Source organism: Pan paniscus, chromosome 11, assembly GCF_029289425.2.
Source record: "Pan paniscus chromosome 11, NHGRI_mPanPan1-v2.0_pri, whole genome shotgun sequence".
Lineage (NCBI taxonomy): Eukaryota > Metazoa > Chordata > Mammalia > Primates > Hominidae > Pan > Pan paniscus.
The window spans coordinates 15063193-15084475 of record NC_073260.2 but is presented as its reverse complement, the minus strand read 5'-3'; the positions used below and the strand labels follow the sequence as shown (position 1 = coordinate 15084475).

Sequence of the window (21283 nt, the reverse complement as noted above, 5' to 3'; positions counted from 1 at the left end):
GACTCTGTGCTGCCAGCATGTGCTCCATTATTCCACCAGACTCCACTTAACACAGATTCAAAGATGACATGAAGCATTTCAGGACAGTGAAAGCACAGCATGAAGCCCTACGCTTGGGGCTCCCTTCTTAGGGCAGGGCCAGGTCACCTGGACATGAAGCCAGCCTGATGGGAGGGGCCATAGCACCCACACACACATTTCACACAGAGCAAGGGCCTTATGTTGGTTCTCTCCACAGAGCTGGGGCCAGATCTGATTTGAAGGGAAAGTTCTGTATTAAGCACTGTCTGCAGACTGCTGGCCCAGCAGGTTAGTCGGCCAGCCAGGGGCTCTCCCTCTTCATCCGGAGCCTCTGGTGCCAAAGACACACCATGGTCAGCCCTCCCTGACTTAATCTCTCACACCATTGCCAGAGATTGTTGCACTAACAAACCCAACCCCTCTGACTTCCGCTCCTTGAGTGACAAGGGTCAGAAATCAAGTGGCGTGGTTGCCAACCTTCTCACTCAGGAACAGCGCCAAACACGTGGTGCCCCAGAGATCAGAGAGGGTGAGGAGCTTGGATTCCACCAGCCGTCACGCTGTTCCCAGCCCCATAATGGGGAGGCTCAGCACCCACAGGGAGTGATGTCTGGTTACTCTGAAAACATGGACAAGGAGGCTCAGGTGAGGGGTACTTACTTAGTACCCACTGTGCACCGGAGACCCGGCCAAGTACTTTCCGTGTGTTGCCTTCGTTAATCCTCGTGACAACTTTGAGCTGATCCTGTTTTTCAGATGAAGTTAACTGAGGCTCAGAGAATGAAGCTGCCAGTCCAAAGCCATAAACCACACACTTTGGAAACTGAGATTTGAACCCAGGCCCGGCTGGCCCCAGAGTTAGTGCTCTTTGCACATGAATCCCAGGCACACTGGCTGGCTGAGGTCCCTCCCCGGCTGGGCCTCTTGCCCCCACTGTCTGCTGCATCTGCATCTGCAGGACAGGGGCCAGACCTCAGCGCTGCTGCCTGTCCACTCCTGCCCCTGAGCAGTCCATCCTTGTTCTTGGCAGGGAGCAGATCTCAGGGCCACAGCTCCAGCTTTTCTCCTGCAAGGCCTGGCCAGCTCTGTGGCTGTACTTAGGCCCATAGAGACAGGTGGCAGCGGCAGAGTTAGGCACACCTGGCCGTGAGTCACACCCACCTTGTGCTCCCCGTGTCTCTTGGGCTTGTCACCGCCCACTCAGGCCTCTGTTTTCCCATTTGTGGAGCAAGGGGTAATAGCAGTTCCTGTCTCTGGGGCAGTTTTCCCAATCTGTTGTGGTAAGGGTGTATAGTCCTCAGTTCCACGCCAGGCCCAGAAGAGGCCTTTGATACTCTGTGTTGATGGTAAACGACATGGTATGGGGTGAGATCGGAGCTTGGTGGCCCCTGTGACGCTCTGGGGAGCGCTTCCCCAGGCCACAGGGCAGGCTCTCAGTCCAGAGCTGCCCTCCCTAAGGAATTCATCCCTTCCTTGTTTTCTTTGTTCATTCATTTCATCGCACAGATCCAGGCGCTCTGCTGAGATACAGTAATGAGCCCCAGGCATGAAGTCCCTGCCTGCACAGGGCTGGTGGTGTGGTTCCTAAACAAGAAACCGGTGCAGGGTTCCTGGCCAGGCAGTGCTGGGGAGAGGTAGCTGGGACAGCGTGGTGGCCCATGGCTGCCACAAAGAATGGAGTTCCTTCAATCTCTTTCTTCCATTAAAGGGCAATCCCTGGGGATTTAACATGCTGCCTTTCTTGTGAGGTCCCAGCACTCCCAGCGTCCTGGGAAGGCCTCATCGGGCTTTGCTTTGCTTCAAGGTGTCTTTGAGAAATCAGTTTTTCCAGTTGCAATGTGGGAGTTTTCCCCAGGCTCTCCTGAGACTCACAACCGCTCCCCCTAACGCTGCTGGTCATGGAGACCCACCTGGGCCAGGCCCTGGTCACATGTGATCGCATCGACTTCTCTTCGTGACCTTGAGAGTCAGGTCCTATTAATTCATTTTACAGATGAGGAAAGGGAGGCTGAGTGAGGCTGCATCATTTGCTGAGGAGCACAGTGTGCCCACTGCCAAGTCAGGATTTGAACCCACGCCCGTGGCTTCCAGACCACACTATCGGAACCACTCTGCCCTAGTGTGAATGGATGTTTTTTTAATTCTTGGCAGCAGAAAAACCAAAGATTCTGCTCAAAGCAGTAGACTCTCAGCGGCCCATGTGTCAGGGCTGTGCTGAGTGCTGCAGGAGAGCTCTGCAGAGAAGAATAGAGAAAGACTGTTGGTGCTAAAATTGGCCTGAAAAATGACCATTTCCGCGTGAGCCAGGGTTGTGTTGACTCCTTGCTCCAAGGCTGTGAGGTGTGTGGGGTTAGGTTCATGAGACAGATGAGGAAGTGGAGGCTCAGAGAGGCTGTGTGGCTTGCCGAGGTCACACAGTCCCGGGCGGCGTTATTCCACATCCACCTGCTCTGTCTGCCATTATCCATGGTGGTCTCCAGACTAGCTTGGGCCTCCCCAACATCCTGCATTTGGATAAACTGAGGCCTAAAGAACAATTCAGGGCTTGATCCCAAACGGGGGAGGGGACGGAACCCTTTGCATGCTTGTGGAAATGGACACTCATTCCACAGCGAAACTGCCTTCAAAATGCCACTGATTCTCAGGGCTGGAGAAGACTTAAGAAATGACAGCGGGCAGTCAGGGCACGTGTGTCTGTGACAGCACAGGGGCCCGTATCCACCCTTCCTGGGACCGACAGCCAGGGTGATGGGGTTTTATAGCATCTGGAACAGGCAAGCCTTTTATAAGAAAATGTTTCCAAAGTTGTCCCGTCCCACCGTTGGCAAGCAGTCCTTAAACGGCAAAGAAACAGCCGTGCTCCGCATTCACGAAATGGTGAGCTGGCATTTAGGCCATTTATTTAAAGCGGGAGTTGAGGAGGCTAAAGACTTCAGTTCTGAGCGGCGGCTCGCAGCCTCGCTGCAGCAGGGGAGCGTAATCTTCAGGGTTTTCTTCCCATTTACGGGTTTTTTTGTTGTTGTTGTATATTTGTAAAATGAGGCTTCTGCTGGCAAAAGCAGGTTTTAGCGAGTGCGGCGGCTCTTCCAGGACCTAATAAGGCCCCAACGGAGGGTGAATTCCAGCAACACTTTCCTTCCCCACATGGCCCCCCCATTCCGTCTTGCCTCATACACTTTGGGCACAGGGTACCATTCATCTTGCTTCCCATTAATGGAATTACCGCCATCACTTCTGTGGGATGAGATGGGCCCTTTGGAACTGTCTTGGGGACAGAGGCAGGATTGGCCGCCAGGCAGTTTTGCTTAGAAGGGAAGGGAAAGAAAGAGAGGGAGAGAAAACTCTTACAAATGGATGCTTCCTTGGGTGGTAAAGATCCTTGGCCATGGAGGACAGAGGCCGCAGGGTCCATCCAATCTGCTTCCTGCGCATGTCCCGTGTGAGCCTCGCTGTGGCAGGGCATGTGATGGCCCCAGTGGCAGATGTGAACGGGGCTTGACACCTGTGTACCACAGCCCCTTGACTTCAGAAGAAGGGAAGGAGGGACCCAGCATTTATGGGCTGCTGACAGATGCCTGGCACTGTGCTGGCCAAAATTTGGGAAGTGGTATCTCTGTCCTCTTTTTTAGATGAAACAGCAGAGTCCCAGAGAGTGTAGACACTTGCTTTGAGTCACACAGCTCATGAGCAGTAGCACTGAAGTTTGAACCTCAGTCTGTCCATTTTCATGGAGGACCAGCAGTGCCCCTCCTTGAGGCTCCAGAAGGAGCAGAATGTGGACTCACAGTCCAGGTACCTGTCAACAGCCTGTCCCAGCATCACCTCCCAATTCCCCAAGAAAGTGAGCAGACATCTGGAGGGTTTTTGCTTTCATGTAAGAATGCTGATCGAGGACAATGCTGAATATCATGTATTCCACCTGGACATCTGATAGAATTTCAGGGGTCTGGGATCCTGAGAATGAGGGAGGGAGGTTGGGAGCTGACCGGTCTGACGCACTGTGCTTGCCATTCTGCATGTCCATTTGTAGCAAGGCTGGCAATCATTGTCCTCTCCAGTGCCGGCTCTGATAGATTGATAGGGGCTGCCCGAGATGCCATGTTGAGAAGGCTTTGGAGACTGGCATTGATTAGCAATGTCTGCTGTGTGCACAGGAATGAAAAGATGGGTGTGAAAAGGACCAGACCTAACTTAGTACAATTCTTAACCTGAGCAGGGACCCCAGGGGCACGAGCTCTGCTTAGTTCTTGTGATTAGTTCATCGTGTGCCTCACCACACTTCCATCCCAGTAAACTCCACGAGGGTGAGACTGTGCACAGCACACAGTGGGAATTCCACAGATAACAGAAGGAAGGATTGATGAAGGCTCTGCAGCCCCCAAAGAGCCAACAGTTGGAATCCTACAGTGAATGTTTTTAAAAACGTAATTTTAAACTTCTAGGGATGAGATGTAGGTGCCCACTTATTTAAACCAGGGCCGTTTCATCCACGTCACTAACTTGCCGGATGTCTTTGAGTCATGGTTTCACCTGCCTGAGCCTCGGTTTCCTCATCTTCACTCCCAGCACTGTGGAGGGGTGACCTGGTTGGTGACGGTCATGGAGCCCAGAACCCATGGGTAACGGGGTCAGCATTCAGAAGTGTCAGCTCCAGCTGCCTGCCCCCGCCTGCCGGGCCCTGTCCTCTGCCAGGCGGAGCTCCTGGTTCTCTGGGTCTGTAATGCTTTCCTTCTCACTTCTCAGACATCACTGCTTCTGGGGAGTCTCCTCTGACCTCAGCACACTGCTTAGAAACCCCTGCTTGGTGCCTCCATAGCCCCTTCTGCATCTTCCCCAACATGGCCCCCCACCCTGTGAGGCCCACTAATGGCCAGTCCCCTGCCCCAGGATCCCCTCCAGGGCTAGGACTGAGCCACTTTCCTCTGTGGTCCCAGTGCTCAGCCCAGGGCCTGGCCTGGCAAAGGCCTCGGTGACGGTAATGAGGGGAGGGAGCAATGCACCCTTCGTTTGTTCCTCAGGCCTGTGGCCATGGGGACAGCTGAGATGCTGAGACCACTGTGTCCAAAGCCCAGGCCTTTTCTGGGGACAGATAGGTCAGCGGGACGGATGGAACCAGCTCTGTGACTCACATACCCATTGTGCCTGCTGCGGTGATCCTTTAAACGACAGTTAGGTTTGATCCTGCGGGAGGTGGGTGTTTGGAAACGTTTTGAGCAGGGGAGTGGCCCCCCTGAAGCAGAGTGTGGCCCGTGGAGGCTGGGGGGCTGGGAGGGGGCTGTGAACTTCAGGAGAGAGGAGGGGGAACGGGGCTGTCCTGGGGAGAGTGGGGAGAAGTGGGGAGCAGCCTGGAACAGTGCCGGGCACCTGGTGTCCACAGCCTGAGCTCCTACCTGGAGACCCCTGGATCAGGGAGTAAAGAATTCTGGGCTGCAAGTCAGAAGAAATGCTCCCCAGGGGCTTCAGTGGCTCCAGAGTCTCAGGAATCATCTCTGGATGGGTGACTGGGGCAAGGGTGGGCTGGGGCCCTGGTCTTAGTCTCCTCACCAGTCAAGGAGGGCAATGTGCTTTTTGCCCTTAACTTTCCTCTGACCCTGGCCCTTCATACCTGGATCTGGCTTGGGAGCAGGGTGAGGCCGAGGCCCACAGAAGCCATAGGGTCAGCCTAAGAGCAAGAGTGGAAAAAGAAAAATCATGAAGCAATAATGAGCCTGTGGTACATCGAAGGGGCCGTTGAATCCCCGTGGACTCGGGACGACAGTGGCTGGAACAGTGGTTGTCTATGTGTGGCTGGAGTGTGTGCAGAGGGGCCAGTGCTTGAGCCTGAATCTTCACAGCCCCTCCTCCATACATGCAAATCCTAACAGTATTATTGATATGTAAATATTAGCTATTAGCTTTTTAAACAATAATTCCTCCTCCTATTGCTATTGTGGCTTGTTCATCAGAGCACCCTTCAGATCAGTAGGGGTTGGCCAGGTGGCGAAGGCCTGCAGTTAGAGCATGGGGAGACTGCGTGAGCAGGTGCAGAGGTGGGAAACAGCAGTTGCAGGAACCATAAGTGGCTCCGTGGAGCTGACGTGGTGGAGGACAGACGTCACCTGGGCTTGGGCTTGATGGGTCAAGGGGTCTTAGGTGCTAAGCTCAGGAGGGATGGCAACCCAGAAACCTTGAAGGTGGATAAGGAAGGGGAGATGGGGTCTTAGGGATATGTGTCTGGTGGCGCGTGTGGAAAATGACGGTGCTAAGGCTGGGAGGACTTAGAGGCCAGTGGGGAGGCCCAGGTGCTGATGCCACTGTGGACATTCCTGAGCCTCTCAGCTACCTGAGGCCGCACTTCCACCCAAAAAGAGTCCTTGGCTGGGCCGGGTGTGGTGGCTCACACCTGTAATTCCAGCACTTTGGGAGGCCAAGGCAGGTGGATTGCTTGAGGCCAGGAGCTCGAAACCAGCCTGGCCAACATGGTGAAATCCCACCTCTACTAAAAATAACAAAAATTAGCCAGGCATGGTGGCACATGCCTGTAATCCCAGCTACTTGGGAGGCTGAGGCAGGAGAATCTCTTGAACATGGGAGGCGGAGGTTGCAGTGAGCCGAGCTTGTGCCATTGCACTCCAGCCTGGGCAAGAGAGTGAGGCTCCATCTCAGAAACAAAACAAAGAATCCTCAGCTCTTTCTCCCATCCCACCACCTTCTCCTACCCTTTCCTGCTGGGTGTTGGGGCGGCGGAGGGCTCTCACCTTGGCACCCTCAGCCTCTCTCGGCTTTCCTGTGAAAAACCAGGCCAATGCCTGCCGACTTGTGAGAATAAATGATAAAATCTGTGACGCTCCCAGCGCTGCCTGGGGAGAGGAAGGAAAGTGTTGTCTTCCCTAAATTCCTATTTCTGCGTGTCGTTTATTCTCTTCCCTGTCAGAGAAGCTGTTTTGCTTCCTGGGGACAAGAGAGGCCCGCGTTCACGGGAGCGCACCCGCAGGCCCCATCCAGGCAGGTCGGCGGCCACGGAATTCATTTGTATCCCCAATTTCCAGGCTGCCTCGTGAATCTGCAAGAGCCCTGCTCCTCATGTGCTGTGGAGAGTGCATCGTGTTGTCCCTGTGACTGATTTCTGATCCTCCCTGCATTTATTTGTTTATTTGGGTCTGAGAAGTCCAAGGTGAAGCTGTGAGAAGGGGCGGCTTTGAGTTTTAATACAGGATGCACCATCATATAAGGACTCTTTGGTCAACAGCAGACTGCGTATGTGACGTTGGTCCCATAAGATTATAATGCCATCTTTTGACTGTACCTTTTCCACGTGTAAACACACAAATACCATTTCATTACTGTCGACTGCAGTACTTGGTACAGGACCATGCGGTACAGGTGTGTAGCCCAGGAGTGACAGGCGACACCCTATCGCCTAGGTGTGGGGGAGGCGAGACCGTCTGGGTTTGTATAAGTCAACTCCAAGACGTTCACACAGTGACAAAATCGCCTCATCATGCATTTCTCAGAGTGTGTCCCTGTCGCTAAGCGATGTGTGACTGTTTATATCTGTGGTACTTTGTAGGTGTTGGGGGCATGGGCTGGGTTTGTAGGTTCCCCTAGGTGAGCAGTAGTGTCCCAGGCATTGAGGAGGGCTGTTTCCAGGTCTGTCTGGGTGTCGTTTTCCGTGGAGGAGAAGTTGCTCAAGAAGATGAGCCCAGGCTAGCCCACAAGCCCTCACCCCCTCGCAGACCCAGGTGGCTGCAGGAGGATTCTAGAGGAGACTGGGTTCTGCCCGCCAACAAGGGGCTCAGCCACACCCCCCCACCCCTGGCCCACCATAGGACTTAGTGCCCACTTGGGATGCGGTCAGAATATTTTTAGGTTGAATGGGCGCATGAGGGTGGGGAGACGCATGCGTCAGATACCGGCTGGATGACTTCATGTATGTTGGTTGACACATTATACAGCTGGGGAGACTGAGACTCAGAGAGGCTGAGGGTCTTGGCTAAGATGCCCAGCAAAGAAGTCTTCGTACCACATCTGACTCCCCACTCCCTTGAGAATTCCCGTCACCTAGAGCACCCGCCCCAGCCCCTGCCACAGTGCTGGGGAGGATCAGTGGAGACCAGGGTGGGGGGACCAAGCACGATCTCAGACCTCCTGTGTACCGGGGCACTTTGCCTACACAATCTCATCTTCAGTAGATCTCTTTCCTGGTTTTCTGATCACAAAAGTGAGGCTTAGAGAGGTGACCAATTTGGGCGAAGTTTCCCAGCAAATAGGTGGAGTGTCCCATATTTCAATTCTGGCCTGGCCTGGAGAGGATGGGGGGCTTCAACCTGTCTTGGTGGGATAGCCTGGGCTGTGATACCGGAGGCATCACTTTCCCACCAAGAAAGAGCAGGAGGGTCTTTATGGGGGCAAACAGGGCAGGGAGCTCCCCCTCGGACCCCTGGGAAACATGGGGCTAGATTGGGCCCGACACCAGCCCAGTCCCTTTGCAGCCTACTCCAGCCTTTCTCTTCTCTTTTTTTTTTTTTTTTTTGAGACGGAGTCTCACTCTGTCACCCAGGCTGGAGTGCAGTGGCACGATCTCGGCTCACTGCAACCTCTGCTCCCCGGGTTCAAGCGATTCTCCTGCCTCAGCCACCCGAGTAGCTGGGACTGCAGGCACACACCACGACGCCTGGCTAATTTTTGTATTTTTAGTAGAGGCAGGGGTTTCACCATGTTGGCCAGGCTGGTCTTGAACTCCTGACCTCAAGTGATTTGCCTGCCTCGGCCTCCCAAAGTGCTGGGATTACATGCGTGAGCCACGCGCCTGGCCCAGCCTTTCTCTTTCTGACTTCACTTGCCCCACCTGTGCAGTGGGAGGACAGGAGAACCCCTTTGTCTGTTGAGTGCTGATTATGTGCCAAGGAATTTGCTGCATGATCTGATCTGATGGCCCCAGTGACTCTTTGAAACCCGGCCCCTTATTGGCACCACCCAGTCACTCCCTGGCTGCGTTTCCCTCAAGGCACGTATCGCTGTCTGAAATGACCATGTCTGTTCACTCTCATGTCTGTGTCTACCTCCCAACCACGCAAAACCTGTGGGAGGGGAAGGCCTTTTCTGTCTTGTCCACTCCTGCATCCCCAACCCCTCGGACAGCACATGGCTTCACAAGCTTCTCAAGAAATGCTTGGCAAATGATGGTAGAGTGGGTTAACCCTGGTGTTCTCAAAAAGGGAATGGAGGCCCACAGAGGGCAGGCCCATCCCTGGGTCACACCGCCAGGGCAGGATTGGAGCCCCTGCCTGTCCAGGGTCAGCTGGGGCCTCTCTCACTGACCAGCTTTGAGCCTGGAATTCCAGGTGTGCCTGGCTGTGTCCTTGCAGGTTCACACCGCCCAAAGAAACTTCCAGTCCACACTTGTGGCTTTGGATCAGCTCAGAAAAAGTGTGTCCTGTGACTGCTCGAGGAATCTGGGCATTTAGCCCAGAAAAGAGTGTGTTTCCTGGCTTCCTGAGAACTGGGGCCCACCCTGCCCCCGGTCTAGGCGTGCAGAACAGGAGGGAGGGGAGTTGAAATCGGGGCCTGGAAGGGTACGGCGTCAGACCTTATCATCTGAGTGAGGCTTGCCGCTCACGCCAAGACTGTCCCAGCCGAGCACTCCAGGAGAGGGTATCCCCACCATTGGAGCGTCCTTAGAGATGGCAGCAGCGCCTGGAGTTGCTGGAGAAGAAACATTCCTCACGCTCATGCGAATGTTTCCCTGGGCTGCTGTCCCAGCACTGGGTACCGTGGGGCAGACATGGGTGTGACGTTTTCCAAGCACGAGGTGACCAGTGTCCATTGGGTCATCAGGCCTCCAGGGCCACATGTTTGGAAAGCTATTCCTGGAGCACCAGGCATCTGGCACCTCGCTCTGTGGCTAGGCACGGGTTTATGAGGGGACCCTGCAGAGAGCTGGGGTCCTCAGCCTTGACATTTGCACATTGTGTATAATTTCACGCTTTGCTTTGCTTTTTTCTCTTCATTTTTTTCTTTTTTTGAGACAGGGTCTTGCTCTGTTGCCCAGGCTGGAGGGTAGTGTCGTGATCTCGGCTCACTGCAGCCTTGACTTCCTGGGCTCAAGGGATCCTCCCACCTCAGCCTCCCAAGCAGCTGGTGCTACAGGTGCATGCCACCACAGCTAATTTTTGTATTTTTTGTGGAGTTGGGGTTTCTCCACATGTTGGCCAGGCTGGTCTCGAACTCCTGACCTCAGGTGATCCACCCACCTCAGCCTCACAAAGCGCTTTTGTTTTTCTTGAGAAAGATCAGAGCTTCCCTGCTGCATCTCCCACTTTTCGCTTGTGTTTTCTTTTCTTCCTTACCAGCAGGCTGCCTGGTGACTGGCCTGGGGGCCTCTTCCCTCAGACCAGGAAATCACCCAGTACTCCGAGAGTGTTCACTAGAATTACCCTCATGTTCACTGGAATATACTGGTCACATTTCTGAGAGGGAGACCCCCTTTTTGTACTCATAGGAGAGTGGAGGAGGCCGGCCATGCTTCTCCTCAGCCACGATTGAAAAAGTCACCTAGCACAGTGGCCTGAGTCCACTGGTTCCCAAATCCCAGACCCAGGCCAGGCCTAGGGCCGTGTGAAGTCTTCCGCGGACCCACGGTGAAATAAGAAAAGGAAGGCCTGGCTTGGCATAGCTACTTTCCATGTCAGCTGTTTTTTCTTTTCTTTCTTTTTTTTTTTTTTTGGAGGCGGAGTCTCACTCTGTCGCCCAGACTGGAGTGCAGTGGTGCGATCCCAGCTCACTGCAAGCTCCACCTCCAGGGTTGAAGTGATTCTCCTGCTTCAGCCTCCTGAGTAGCTGGGATTACAGGTGCCTGCCACCACACCCAGCTAATTTTGTATTTTAGTAGAGACAGGGTTTTACCATGCTAGCCAGGCTGATCTCGAACTCCCGACCTCAGGTGATCTGCCTACCTCGGCCTCCCAAAGTGCTGGGATTACAGGCGTGAGCCACCACACCCGGCCTGTCCTTTCTTTTATGAAAGATGGTGATACTAGGTGGACGTTTTATTTTAGATGCCAGAAAAATCTGGCAACCTATGTCTATCTTCAAAATGTGGGAGAGGCTCTCCAGGCCTGTGACACCTCCAGGCCCGGAAGCCATTGATGTACTTCTGTACCCCAGACACAGAAGTGGAGCCCGGGGCAGACTTTGATGCCTCAAGAACCTCTGAGTCATGGCCACACGTGAGCCCCCGGCTCTGCCCTGGTGTGCGGTGGGGCGTATTGGTTTCCTAGGGATATTATAGCAAATTACTGCAAACTGGGTGCTTGAAAACAATAGAAATTCATTCTCTCATGGAGAATCCTGGAGGCGCGATGCCTGAAATCAGGCTGGTGGTAGGCTCAGTTCCCGTGGAGGCTCTGACAAAGCACCTGCCGTGCCTTTTTCTGGCTTCTGGCATGCGCTAGCCACCCTCCTTGTTCCGCGTTCCGCGTTCCGTGGCTCGTCTACACATCTCTCCAGTGCTCGCCTCTGTCGCCACATGGCCTTCTTCCTTGTGCGTCTGTCTCTGTGTCCATCCCTCATAGAAAGACACCCGTCATTGAATTTGGGCCACCCTAATCCCATGTGACCCCAGCTTAACTTGATTAGTATCTCCAAGTAAGGGCCTATGCCCCAGTCCCAGATAGACAAGGGTTTGGGGGGAACATTACTCTGGGGGCGTAAGGGATGAGGAGGGCAGGTCCAGGGAGCCTGCCCTCATTCCCAGGAGGAGACAGAAGACCAAGGAGCAGAGTCTGGCGGGGGAACGCTGTCACCACAGCAAGGGCCAGGCTGGGGCCACAGGGGGTGGGTCAGACACGCCCACTGAATACTCAGGGGCACGGGAGGGCCGGGATCCCCCTGACTCTCTGCATCCCAGATTCATTCCTACGCTTTCATACAGGACCCAAAGACAAGTGCTGAGTAGATCTTGGTCTTCAGCACGATGTTTTTTAAAAACAGGCTTGCAGCGTTTGGTCCTTTGGTGGCACCAGCCAGGACCACTGAGGGCTGAGAACGTCTCAGCGCCCAGCATAGGCCGCCAGCCCTGGCTCTGCTCTTTTGGGTTAGAGAGCGGCCCCTCCCAGTAATGACAGGGCCCCGCCATTCCCGGCAGCGCCCACCAGCACAGCCTCCCCCGCTTTGTGGACAAAGGGCAGCCTGTGGGGCAGGAAGGAGGGAATCCAGCCTCCCCTGTTCCCCAGAGGCCTTTATCTATTTTGGCAAAGGCCCTGTGATCAGACGTTTCTGCCCTGACAACTCCCTGCCAAGTGATCTCAAGCAAGGGAGTCCCAGAGCCCTGCTGAGCCCCACTTCTCTCCTGTGAAGTAGGAGGCACAGTTCCAGCCCTGTCCCTCTCAGGAATGCTGGGGATGAGAAGGCAAACCCTTCCCGTGCCTAGCCCAGGGCCTGGCACATAGTAGATGCTCAGTCAATACTGAATGAGAGAGAGCATCTTGGAGCCCAGAACGTAAATTTCATGCCACTCCTGCGACGGAGCCTCAGTGGGGCCTCTTGGGAAGGAGAATCTATAGGCATTTCCTTCCCCACGTCCTAGGACACAGTTAGCTGAGACGACCGGGCAGGGGTGGGGAAGTTGAGTGCACGCGTGTAGCACTGGACAGAGGGCAGAGGCTGTTAAGCTGCATCTCAGGCATTGATTGGCATTGAGGAAAACCCACCTAGACTTGGTATCGTGGGAGGGAGGGTCGTGTGCAGGGAGCCCTGGAAGGGAGCCTGGAGAGCTGGGTGCCAGCCCTGGCTCTGCACCCCTTACCAGCCATGTGCAGGTCATGGCAGTGCCCTGTGGATCCTACTTCCTGAGCCTCCCCTCTGCAGGCTTGATGCCACTGCTGTCATTTCGGCCTCTATCCCACAACTCGCACGGGGCTTGCCTCACCTCTAGGCCTTTGCACGTGCCATGCCCTCTGCCTGGAGTGCCCTGCCCCCATTCCTCCACTCAGAGCTGCTTCCCGTTCTGAGGAAAAATCCCATGCCCCAGGTAGACTGCACACACATTTTCCTGTGTTTCCACACCCTGCTTTGCAGAGCAGCGGGCACCCTGGTTGTAGTTTAAGGGACGCCTGAGAGCCCCATTGAGGATGGAGATTGGTCCCCCTTGCCTGGCACACGCTTGGTGCCCAGCACTTGTGTGTCCATTGAGTGAGCAAATAATGGAATGTCTGGAGGCATGTGACGCCTCTGCTGTGTGGCTTGGTTTCCCCATCTTTAAAATACCAGATGTGGGCCAGGCGCAGTGGCTCTCGCCTATAATCCCAGCACTTTGGGAGGCTGAGGCGGGAGGATCACCTGAGGTTGGGAGTTCGAGACCAGCCTGGCCAACATGTTGAAACCCTGTCTCTACTAAAAATACAAAAATTAGCCAGGTGTGGTGGTGCATGTCTGTAATCCCAGCTACTTGGGAGGCTGAGACATGATAATTGCTTGAACTAGGGAGGCGGAGGTTGCAGTGATCCAAGATGGCACCACTGCACTCCATACTGGGCGAAGAGCGAGACTCTGTCTCTAAGTAAATAAATAAAATAAAATACTGGATGTGGACTGATGGAGTCCTTGGGGATCTGGTGAAACATGAGGCCTCAAGTGAACAGACTCGGGTCTTTCCTGCTCCCAGGAGTGGAATGGGAGCGTGGCAGCGACCACGCACACGTTTGTTTAATGATTATCCAATGTTGACCCAAAACTATGAGCAAAGCTTCGGGGATTTTCTGGGCGTTCAGCACAAAATTCCCAGTTAATGGGTTCCAGTGTCTTAAAAAGGCAGGACTGAGGCGGTCTCTATGGAGTTGTTCTGACTGCAGCTGGGCCCTGTCCTTCCACACCTGCCCCTGCAGGAATTCTCCGGACGCCTGTGGAGGGAAGAATGTGTATGTCTGGGGTCCGAGACCACATGCACCGCCTGGTGGAACTTTCTCTGCTCTTGCATGTCTGGTGGGAGCTTCCCTTAATGACACAGGATCTGCCGAGATTCATCCCCAACTCCAGGCTGGCACCAGTGTTCAAGCCCCTGCCTCTGCTGTCTCCCAGGTCTTCAAATTTGCACCACTCTGACTCTCAGTTTCCCTATCTGCAAAATGAAGGCAGGAATGCCCACCTCATGGGGTGAGCCAGTGGACCCAAATACGTGGTGCAGTAGGTGCCACGGAGTGGTGGCACGTGATTTTGTGGCTGTTAGTGTGAGTATTCCTTACTTTAGAGAGCAGAGGAAAACACATCAGCAGATTGTTTAAGCCAAAAAATGTCTGTTGTTTGAAGAATTTCGTTTTGGAAGGCAAGCCCAGGTTTTGGGTCAGAACCGTATTCCCTCAGGCACGGCACGGTTGAACGTCGAGGCATATTTTACAGGCTTGGTGACCGCTCAAGCCTTTGAGCCCTCCATGCGGGTGCTCTGAGGTCAGACTTTTCGGGAAGCCCTCACACAGCTGGTCTGCTTGTCGCGTTGGTAGCACCGTTTCCACAGAGCAGGCTCTGTTTGGCTATGAATAGATGTTTTTCTCACTCTTTTCTTGGATGCCTGAATGGCAGGCTCCCCTCCTGCAGTCTCAGAGGCCGACCTGCATGTAAAACTCCAAGCGGACATCAGAGTGGGGTCGTCTGTTCCTGCTTGGACTTGAGGCTCTCAGCAAGGCTCAAAGAGCTGGGTCGATGGCCACCATGACCCAGGGAGCCTCCCGAGAGTCTCCCAGGCTATAGTTTCTGAAGGCTACTGAGTGAACTGAAGAAATCAGAGTTCATGGAAGAGGCAGCAGATCGGAGCAACAGCCGAGATCGAGGAGGATGGTTCAGGATCTCCAAACACAGGCCCGCTGGCTCCACTGTGTCCAAGCCGCAGATGCAAAGCCTGTTAGGACAGGAAGGACACGAGACAGCAGCCAGGGCCGGCCGCAGGCAGGAGGGCCGGGCCACCAGCAGTTAGGAGTGTGGGTTCTGGAGCCACACAACCTGGGTTCAGATCCCAGTTTTCCCACCTCTATTGGGCAGCATACTGTAAGCCTCAGTTTTCCCCTTCTGTAAAACGGAGATAATAATTTACCTGTCTCACAAGGCTGTTATGAGGATTAAAGTAAGTTAACATCACTCAAGTGCATAGAACGATGCTGGGTACATACTAAATAAATACAGATAAACTGAGGCCCAGAGAGGGCAAGGGACTTCGCTGTGGTCACTCAGCAAGTCACTGGGGCAGCCAAGGCTGAAACTCATGACTCCTAGTCTCGTGAACGGTTCCCCCCTCCCTGCCCTCCCCCGCAGTCAGACTTTTTAAACACTGCCTTTTGCAGAGGAAATCGCGTGACCCTTCAGCCCACAAGAATTCCGACTGCACAGAATGTCTGAAACCTCTTCGGGCTGGCTGGGGGCCTTGTTGCAATTCTATTCAGCTGTTAGTTCTTTTTTTCCCCTTTCTTTCTTTTAAAGCTCTATAGGATCCTCCTTTCCCTTCTCCACAAATAGAAAAATTAACCTCTTGACAAAGGAGTTGGAAGACTTGAGTCCCTGCTGTGTGTCCCGGAACCAATCCCCCAGCCTCAGGTTCCCCGGCTGTGAAATGAGAAGGTGTCCTCTGTTGACAGGGAGGTGGCCCCACCTGCCAGTCTGTGATTGCCACAGAGACAAGCCAGCCGAGAAGTGCCACCCTGGACGAAGGTCGGGTGAGTGCTGATTAAACAAAATCTGGTGACGCATCCTTCTAAGAAGCGAGGCGAAACCCACCAGAGATGCTGCGTGCTTCTGCCCACCTCCTCGTGTCAAAGGTGATTTGAGTCATCAGCCTGGCCTGCACTTTTCTCGCTCTCCTGTTTCCTTGCAGTGCTCCTGGGCTCCTGAGTCACTCGGGGCTGAGGCCCGGGGGCCAGTTGTGTCCCATCTGCAGGCCCCAGGGCGTTAGACCTGAGGGGCCTGGTCACCTTCTGATTTCTGCTGGGCACCCCAGCCATGAGCTCCAGAGGCTGCCAGCCTAGGGTGTGAATCTGTCTCCGAAGCTGCTGACACGAGTAGGGACTTCCTCTCTCTGAGCTTTAGTTTTCTTATCTGTGAAATGGGTGCATGAGCCCTGCCTGACAGGGTGAGATGAGGTACACAAGCCCTATCCTACTTCACTCCCCTCTTCCTTCCTGCCCGAAAGGCCCTGGCTCACCTGGGATCCAGCTGGGGCACAGCAGGTGTTGATATGTCCACCTGCTGCCCCCCGGCTGTGATATGCCCCCCTGGCTGCGGGGGACAGAGGGACAGCTGGCCACACCGGGAAGCCTGGGGACAGACCCTGGGACATCAGGGTCAGGAGCGTACAGGGTGCAGCCCTCTTGGCCTAGTGATGGGGATCCCTAGGGGAAAGACCTAGGGGCCAGGAGGTCATGGAGACAAGACTCGAACCCAGGATTGGGGCCCCCAGGTCCTCCTGTCCTTTGTGTAGGCTCACTTTCAGGTTACCCTGGCACCAGCAGGGGCCAGCCTGGTTGGGCCTGGGAATTCAGAGATGGGTGCCAAGGTGGGCCTGGAGCACGACGTAGGCAGACACGGGGCCGAGCCCCACCTTGCTACCCGCTGGTAAGGGGCCTTGGGCAAGTCGTGGCCACTCCTGAGCCCCCATCTCCTCATCTCAAAAATGAACATCATTCCCACTCTTCCCACCTTTCAAGGTTGTCATGAGGCTCCCTATGATAGTGTGGACAAAAGTCACTCTGTAGACCATCAAGAACTGACCAGGCCAGATGTGGTGGCTCATGCCTGTAATCCCAACACTTTGGGAGGCTGAGGTGGGTGGATCACCTGAGGTCAGGAGTTTGAAACTAGCCTGGCCAACATGGTGAAACCCCATCTTTACTAAAAATAGAAAGATTTGCTGGGTGTAGTGGCATGCAGGTATAACCCTGGATACTTGGGAGGGTGAGGCAGGAGAATCTCTTGAACCTGGGAGGTGGAGGTTACAGTGAGCCAAGATTGCACCATTGCACTCCAGCCTAGGTGACAGAGTGACACTGTCTCAAAAAAGAAAAAAAACCGCCCAGAAGAAATGTGTCATTTCACCCTCTGGGGCATTTCTGTATCCCTGTCACCAAGACAGTCTGGTATGGAGTAGGTGCTCAGTAAGTGTTGAATAAATGAATGATAAAAGTTACCTATTACATACCGAGTGTCACCCAGGGAAATTTCCATAAAGTGTCCTCATCTTCACAGCAACCCCAGGAGTTTAGGTATGGCCCATTTTACAGATAAGGAAGCTGAGGCTCAGAAAGTGAAATTACTTACTGAAGGTCACACTGCAAGTGGCTGAGGAAGTCAGGATTCACACCTGTCTCTTGAGTCCACGTCCTTTCAGGTTCTCAGGTGCCCACTGGGTTATTCCTTCCCTGAGGTACACTGGTGAGTGTTCAGCAAACAGTTCCAGGACGAGGGAGATTTGTACACACCCCTGACTTCTAGCATTTGCCAGTTCCCATAGTGTAAAGATTCTCACCATGGCTGATTTCAAGCAACCAGTGTGATATCAGCTGTCTCACAAAATCCCTAGGATGTAACAAGCTGCCCCCACGAGCCAGAAGCCAGCTTAGTGCACCCCCATAGCTCTCTCATTTGCACAGCCCCTTGCTCACCCAAGGACAGCCACAGAGTTAAGAGTGTTCCTCAAGGCTGAAACAACAGACCAGAACTAAACCAATGGCTTGGGTGGGAGTACCTGTGCCTGTAGACCCCAGCCCTGTCCACCAGAGGCCATGGAGCTCCCTGGGATTTCAAAATCACACAAAGACTTGGTTGGATGGATGAGACCGGAGGATGGAGCTGCAGGACCGAGACTGGAATATTAAGTCCTGCCAGCCCCACGGTGTGCGATATTCCTGCCAGGCCTGGAGCAGAGCCCTGTAAACGCTGGAATATAATAGACAATAAAAGTCGCCAGAAAATAGTGACTCTCCTAGGACCCCTGTCGTCTCTGCCACATGCTGCTGCTGGAACCATGAGCCCTGTGATCATGAGGCACAATCGTCATGTAAATATATAGGGTCTCTCACCAGCCACGGGCCAAGATTTATTTTATGGAGACAGTGGGGGAGGGGGCCAGCTCAGTTTCATTGTCCTGGTAACTTTGTAAAATGCTTTGCCATCACTTCCCAGCTCCTGGGAGGATGCAGCAGGAGCTGTGCAGCCTCTCTCGCCCTCCCAAAAGGGGGATCCCCAGAGGCCCTGGACACCTCCTTCCAGGTTCACAGGCCCAAAGGCCTGGTGTCCATAAGGCTGGGGTTCCCTGGAAAGTGGGTTTCTGAAAATACTTGTTGCAGGGATATCGCTGTTGCGTGAGGGCTGGTTGTTTATGATAACAGGAATCATAACAGTGGCAGTACCCACATTGATTGATTGATTGATTGAGACAGAGTCTCACTCCATCACCCAGGCTGGAGTGCAGTGGCGTGACCTCAATTCACTGCAACCTCTGCCTCCTGGGTTCAAGTGATTCTCCCGAATCAAGTGATTCAGTGCTCAGCCTCCTGAGCAGCTGGGATTACAGGTACCCGCCCCCACACCCAGCTAATTTTTTGTATTTTTAGTAAAAATGAGGTTTTGCCATGTTGGCCAGGCTGGTCTCGAACTCTTGACCTCAAGTGATCCACTCACCTCGGCCTCCCAAAGTGCTGGGATTACAGGCGTGAGCCACCCTGCTCGGCCCAGTACCCACATTTATTAAGCTCTTCTGCATACCCGGGCCCTGATAATCCTGGGCTGGTATTTTACCTGCATGTAAAATACCTCACTTGGTCCTCACGGCAACCCTACAAGATGGGTCCTACTGTGGCTCCTAGTTTATAAAAGAGGGAACTGCAAAGGGATGACCCTGGGACTGGCCCAGGCTCACATGGGCGGATGGAGGCAGCACCGAATTTGTACTCGGGGCTCTCAGACCCCTGAGCCTGCTGCCTCTCCACCTCCCCACAGCCTGGCCTGCTCTTCTCAGATCCAGGACACTGCCTCCCTGCAGCCCCCTTCATTGCCCCACGTTGAAATTAACGGCCCCTTCTGTGATTCAGCAACGCAGTTAAGTACATTGGGGTTTTTTGGTTGGTGTTTTGTTTTTTGTTTTTTTAGAAAGAGGGTCTTGCTCTTTCACCCAGGTGGAATGCAGTGGCACAATACTAGCTCTCCACAGCCTTGAACTCCTGGGCTTAAGTGATCCTTCCATCTCAGCCTTCCAAAGTGCTAGGATTACAGGTGTGAGCCACCACGCCTGACCTAGTTAAGACTTTGATTGGACACCCCCCCCGCCCCCCCCCCACACACACACACACTCCATCTGCTCCTTCGCTGAGGGGAGGGTGCTCTGGACACACTGCTGAGGATGTCCAGGTCAGGACTCAGGCCTGCATTCCCATCCAAGCTCTGCCTCTGCAGCTAGGACTCCCTGAGTCTCAGTTTCCTCATCTGTCAAATGGATACACTGTCTGCCTTCCAGGGTTGTTTTGTGAGCACACAGCCTGGCACTATCCCTGAAGGATCTGGCCCAGCACCCGACACTGATGGGTGCCCTGGATGCATGCCTCCATATACACGCCTCCATGGCTGTGTGTTGGGGAGCCCAGGAGGCATCCAAGCCACAGCCCCACGTCACTATGGCTACTATGCGTGAGGAAGGCAGTGTGCAGGTGCTGGAGGGCTCAGAAGTGATCCAGGGTCCAAGAACAAATTCCCTTAGCAATTGCAGACCGAAAAGGTCTGGTTTTCTAGTGCCCAGAAATGAGCACGTGATTAAATACAGGATCCCCAGTTTAATTCCAGAGCAACCCAGTGAATCACAGATCCTTTGTCAGCCATATAAGAAGCATCTGCACAAGAAGGGCGCTTCTAGACTGTGAAGTCCAACCCACTCATGTTGCAGGTGGGGAAACTGAGGCCCAAAGATAGCCTGTGACTTTCCCAAGACCATGCAGCCCTGTGGGAGTCTGGGCTGTATGAGTCCTGGGCCCCCAGACCACACACAGCACAGCTCAGAGCACAAGCCACTCCTGCGAAGCTAAAAATGGCCACATACTTCCTAAGCCCAACTCCAGGGTTCAGTGAGGATCCTGGTCAGGAGAGCAACACAGGAAGGTGCAGGGGTTGCCATGGTGTGGCCCCAGATGCTGTGATTATGCGCCAGCCCCGTCACACCGTATGGGTGGTAGGACTGGGCAAAGAAGACGCCGCCACCTGGATGCACTGAGGTGTGCACAGCCGCGTGGAGATGATGCTGGGGGCTCGCGGTGACTCACAGGAGGCCCTGGCCTGGCCTATCTGGAGCCTTCTCTGTGAAATGAGGCTGGTAACGCCCACTAGCAGGGTTGTAGGGGACATGGATCCCTACAAGGGGTGCCACACGCACCAGGTCCTGACTGGGAGTCCAGCCCCCAGGGCCTGTGGATGGCTGGCCTGGGCCCAGCCTCCGCCCCCAAGGGTGCTGGCACCTGGCATGTGCCCGACAGTTGGGGCCAGCTGGTGGGAAGGTGTGTGTCAGGTGGCAGAGCCTCGGTGCCAGGATCTCACTCACGCGTCCTCCAGGGCCTCAGCTGCCGTATGCCTGTGTCAGTACCAGTGGCGATGAGCTGCAGATGGGGCACAGGGGTGGTTTGCCCAGGGCAGAAGTGGCTCGTTCTGAAAAAGGAAGCAGGTGCTGGCCACGGAGAGCCCCTCTTGGGGACCAGGGGCCGGGGCTGGCCTGCAGAGCCCAGATTCCTCTCACAGACTGGGTGGCGGGGGGTCTGTCTGGCCTCTGTGCCCTTGATCCCACGGTGTCCTCTACTGAGAATCCCCTTCCCCTTTAGTCCAAACCCTGCTGGTCCTTCTGGGCCACCTCAGGTTTTCTACCTGTTGTCCAAAGCTCCCCGTGACCTGGCCCAGCCAGAAGCAGCAGCCATGGGTCCTTTTCCTGAGCAGCTTCATGCTCTTTTTAGCTTGTGGGTAGCAGTTCCAGGGCCTGCTCCTGGGGACCTGTAAGAACAGGAACTGTGTCTGAGTCATTGCAGGGTCCCGAAGGGAAGACGAACACTCCTCATCCTCTGATCCTGGATCCGCACCCTTGTTTTGGAGAATGCAGGGCCCGAATAAGGATGCAATAACAATCAAATAACAACCCCACTGATGGGGTATCTGCCTTGTGCCCCGCCTGGCCCTAAGCTCTTTCAACTCGTGCAATGTCATGTAACCCACCAGCACCCCGGGCAGTAGATACTACCCTTGTCCCTGTTTTACCCGTGAGAATGCAGGTGCACAC

At 54.4% G+C, this 21283-nt stretch overlaps 1 protein-coding gene across 4 annotated transcripts in view; it reads left to right on the top strand.

Moving 5' to 3' along the window:
• NEK6 (NIMA related kinase 6) overlaps window positions 1-21283 on the top strand; it is a 95243-nt gene that overhangs the window by 12871 nt on the left and 61089 nt on the right. The window lies entirely within an intron of this gene.